The sequence below is a fragment of the Cucurbita pepo genome, unplaced genomic scaffold, assembly GCF_002806865.2.
Source record: "Cucurbita pepo subsp. pepo cultivar mu-cu-16 unplaced genomic scaffold, ASM280686v2 Cp4.1_scaffold000776, whole genome shotgun sequence".
NCBI classification, from domain to species: domain Eukaryota; kingdom Viridiplantae; phylum Streptophyta; class Magnoliopsida; order Cucurbitales; family Cucurbitaceae; genus Cucurbita; species Cucurbita pepo.
The window spans coordinates 1-5,130 of NW_019646989.1; the positions used below are offsets into that span (position 1 = coordinate 1).

Below are 5,130 nucleotides of genomic sequence, written 5' to 3' on the forward strand. Positions count from 1 at the left end.
TTTAACCAGTCCATCTGTACCAAATTTTGTAATATTCATCAGTAAAATCCGGAGTTCAGAACAGCTGATGAACCAGGAATTCGATTAAAATTGAAAGAAATCAACAAATATTACGAACTCGATCATAATCAGGGTATTTCACCCACAATGGAATTTCAGGCATTAGATTTTGCAAAGAAGTTGTGTCCAACTCACAGAGAGGCCTCGTAACTGGTTCCTGCAGTTAACAGTACTTAAGACTTCGAAACGCAGTCATTTCTCTAGGAAAGAACGCAGAGATTCGATTGAATAGTCATTTAAAGGAATATTAAAACACCGAATGTATTAAACTAATGAATTCAATTCGTTCGAGGAAGACAACAAATTTAAAATTCCTCACATATAATCAGACTACAGGAACCATTTCTCGATACTGAGACTAAATGATTTCGAAAATAGAAAACAGGACAAACATACCGATTTCACCAATGCAACAGATGCAAAAACTGCAAACTCAAACTGAAATTACCTTAACATCTTTAGGCTCCGAGTAGACGAAAAGTAAGAATCCGATCAAGAGTCCGAGAGGAAGTCCGATTCCGAATCCGAGAATTCCGAATACGGTGCTGAAGAATCCCATTCCGATGAAAACTTCCAAGCTGAATCGGAGAAAACAGAGACATGCAGATGAGAAAAACAAACTTCAGATTCAAATGAGAAACAACAACAACAACAAAAGAAGAACGATGAAGTTGAAACCTGAGCGATTAGGTGGGAAGAAGAACAGTGGAAACCAAAAGCATCCGTTGAAAATGAAAGGCTGCAAACTCGGAATGGAGAAGAATCAAAAGTTGGGGAATCAATTCCAAAAGTTCGTCTTCTACATGTGAAGATTGAAATTGCTGCTCTCTGCAAATATGGCCTCTTCGTTTACAGTTACCAACTTTGGCACGCAAATAAAACATGAACAATTCCCGGTAAACCTTTTCAATGGGTTTAAATTTTATTATTATTTTTTTAAAAAAAAATTAATTAAAATTATTGTCTATTTAAACATTTTTACTTAATTTTCTTATTAGCTATAAATTATTTTTATATTTATTAGCGATATATGATTCTAAGATACTCTGACACTCAGTAAAAGAAAGGTAGGTAGGCCCATTGCTAGTAACTTTGACCTGTTACATATCATCATTAGCCTCATGGTTTTTAAAATGTGTCTGTTAGAGAGAGATTTTCACACCCTTATCAGAAATGCTTAGTTCATTCTCCAATCGGGATCTCACATTATGCTAAAAAGACCCAATTTGAAACGACAAGTAGGAAAGTGTTAGCGTCGTGAGGTGTCAAATTCGAATTCTGAATCGTGGGTTCGAGGTGTTATAATATAATAACGAATGAGTATGAATGATGAATTTAATCTATCAGTGATTTGGAGTATAAATTTATTAGAATATCAGACAAAAATTCAACGTGCCATCGACCCCAGCTACGTAATAACAGCTAAATTAAGTTGGAAAGAAATTTATTAGAATATCAGACAAAAATTCAACGTGTCACCGACCCAAAGCTACGTAATAGCATTTAAATTAAGTCGGAAAGAATGATAATTTGGGATAGGGTGGCATATTTTTGTTGGTAGGGTTAGGTAACTTAGTGGGGAAGAAATTTCCTTATGTTTTAAGTTAAGAGAAGATGGTGACGTGTACCTATTGTATGGAAATTATGGCAATGGGGCTACTGGCTACCGGCTACCGGCTACCGGCTGTAACATCTCTGTTATTACCGTCGTCAAATCTTTGACCAGNGAATATCAGACAAAAATTCAACGTGTCACCGACCCAAAGCTACGTAATAGCATTTAAATTAAGTCGGAAAGAATGATAATTTGGGATAGGGTGGCATATTTTTGTTGGTAGGGTTAGGTAACTTAGTGGGGAAGAAATTTCCTTATGTTTTAAGTTAAGAGAAGATGGTGACGTGTACCTATTGTATGGAAATTATGGCAATGGGGCTACTGGCTACCGGCTACCGGCTACCGGCTGTAACATCTCTGTTATTACCGTCGTCAAATCTTTGACCAGGCGTCTTCGTGCTGACGTGTGTGAAATTTTTGTCTAAATTAAAAAAATTATTGAAAAAATAAATTTTAATAAAAATTATTAATACTTTATTTTAAAAATAATCTTTAAATTTTTAAAATTTTTAATTAATACCCTTCTTTTTAAAAAAAAAAAAACTTCAAAAATGTCTTTAAAATTTTAAAAAAATTTAAAAAATATTGTTACAAATGTAACTTAACAAAATTTAAAGATAATTTACGAGGAATTGTTAGACAATTTTAATTTTTATTTATAATAATAACTATTTTTAAAAATTTTATTTTACACTTTTAAAACATAATAATGACGGTAGTGTATTTTAATTTTTTTTTTAAATGGAAGAATATTAATGAAACTTTTGACGTAAAAATATTTTTGAAATAGAGTAACTTTTAAATTAAATAAATATATATATATATTTTTTTTAAGTTTAAAGGTATAATTAATTTAGCAAAATTCTATATTTAATTTTGGAAAAGGGCAAAAACCACATTTAAATTTCAACTTTGAAATTAATTAATTATTTCCTATTTTAGAAATTTGTTGCAATTAGAATATTAAATAATTAAAAATATATAAATTTTATTTTAAATATTTGGATACCTTAAATGCATTTTTTCCTTAATTTTAAAATTCAAGTCTTATCAAATTAAATTTAATGCGCAAAGAAAATATTAATTAATTATAATTGTCGGTCATTATTTCAAAATTAATTTTACTAGGTTATTGTGGATTTAGTCAATTTTAAAAAAATAATAAATAAAGTGAGTAAATTTAATTAAAGGATTCATTGATATTAATTAATGTGTTTGATTTATTTAATTTTATTCTTGCATATAAATATCCTTTATTTTTTTACAATAATTACGTCCGTAGTTATTGTCCAGTTTAGTCTGTTACGTAGCGTTGTCAGTCTCACCGTTTTAAAACACGTAAGAGAGGTTTTCACACTTTTATGAGGAAAGTTTCGTTCTTCTCTCGAACCAACGTGGAATCTTATAATCTACGATGTTTCTTTACGGGTCCTTGTTAACCATTGAAAAATAATAAAAGAAAAGCCCATTATGGTTTAGGGTTTGAAAAAGGAAAGCCCAGTACAAAAGGCCATTGAAGGAGACGGGGCTATGGTACCCAAATCTCACGTATTTAGATTGAGTTAGGTTTGTGACCCGAGCAATCTCAATAGAGTTCGTGACCTAACCTAAAGATAGAGGGTTGGGTTCTTGCCATGTTATTTTTTTTTATTTAATAACTAAAATCTCATAAATTTCAAATATTAAATATTCATAAGCAAACGTCAAATATTCCTAAATTTTCGTATCAATTTTAAAAGTAGGGTAGAGTTCGGTTAAATTAGGTTGGAATCGTGTTTTTATGTTGGTGGAGTTGACCCAACAAAAAAATTTCAACTCCCTCATCCACTTAAAATTTAAAAATATTCAATCTAACCTTTATGGTTTGAGTTGAGTAGTGCAAGTTAATCTAATTAACGTGAACACGTACACAATAAAAATCTTTTTTTAAGAATTTTCGAATTTCAAAAAGCACAGTTAGTCTCAATTAAGTCAATATAAACAGAGACGATGAACGCATTCACAGCCACATTCTATCCTCTTACCAAACCCTACTTTTCTTTATAAGCGTGTAGAAACATACGCATTGTAAGACTGTGAGGCTGATGGCGATATGTAACCGGCTAGACACCGGACAGGTGTCTCGCTGGCCCCCCAAGGGACATGGATTGTGAGAATTAGGGGTGTACATTCAACCCGACAACCAGGACCAACCCAACCCAAACTATAAGGGTTGGGTTGGGTCGATTAGCATTTCGGATAGAGTTGGGTTAATTTTTCGAAACCCAAACTGAATCGATTCGGTTTCGAGTTCGTGGACAAAACCTTCCAATTGACCTCAGCTAAATAAAAATATATAAAATATATTAATAACTCTTTTGTATTAATGAGTTTGCCAGAGTGGTACTTTTAAGCAAATCTAAGAATACTAACGCCCGTATTTATTTATTATTATTTTTTTTTTTTGTTAACTTTTAATATATTTCATCTAAGATTGTATGCTAATAATTATAAATTGTGATAAATAAAACTTTAAAAAAAAAAAAAAATTGACAACTCAACCCAAGCCCAACCCGAAAATAGAGGAACAACTCAATCCAAATCCAACCCGAAAATAGAGGATTGGGTTGGGTTGGGTTACCAATCCAACCAACCCGAACTTTTGGGTTGGGTTAAAAAAATCCCTCAACCCAACCCGGACCATGTACACCCCTAGTGAGAATCCATCAATTGGAGAGGATAACAAATCATTCTTTATAAGGGCGATGAAGCATCTACCTAATAGACGCGTTTTAAGACTATGAACCTGATGACAATACGTAACGAGTCAGTAAAAGAAGATAATATTTGCTAGCAAAAATGACAAATTTTAAAGTACATTTATTATCTTATATAAAAAATTAATAATAATAATAATAATAATAATAATTCATCGAACCTTACGAAAATAATATAAAAATTAATGAAGTAGCTATAAAATTCTCAACTTTAATCCAAGGTTTCCAAATCAAGAAATTAAGTCGACGATGAACACATCCACGACATCATTCCATCCTCTTAACAAACCCTACTTTTCCAATTCGAAGATCATAAATGTATAGCTATTAAAATAACAACAAAACATTACCGAAAATTGAATGATCCTATACAAACAATCACGTGATGCTTGCTAGCGGGCGACACATTATTATTATTATTATTATTATTATTATTATTATTTTCTAATAATAATATCATTTAATTATTTGAGGCTTGAATGTTTCAAAAATGATAAATGAGCTGTTATCCTACTCACACATTTTTTTCTTTTCACACACACATAGAGAGATTTCCAAAAATCCTAATAAAATTTAAGCAATTGACTTTAGTGGGTTTGGTGAGAAATTTTCTAATGTTTTTGGTAGGTGAAGAAATTATTTTTATCATTTTAGAGAGAGAAATTATTTTAAATAATATTTCATTCCACTAAAAAAAAA

The 5,130-nt window shown here is 31.1% G+C and overlaps 1 long non-coding RNA gene across 1 annotated transcript; it reads right to left on the reverse strand.

The window, feature by feature from the left end:
• Positions 1-943, reverse strand: LOC111785820. The gene is made up of 4 exons (XR_002813712.1): positions 739-943; positions 509-638; positions 119-217; positions 1-14 (listed from the first exon to the last, which is right to left on the reverse strand). It is a non-coding gene; the product is annotated as an uncharacterized LOC111785820 (long non-coding RNA).
• Between the last annotated feature and the right edge of the window lie 4,187 nt (positions 944-5,130).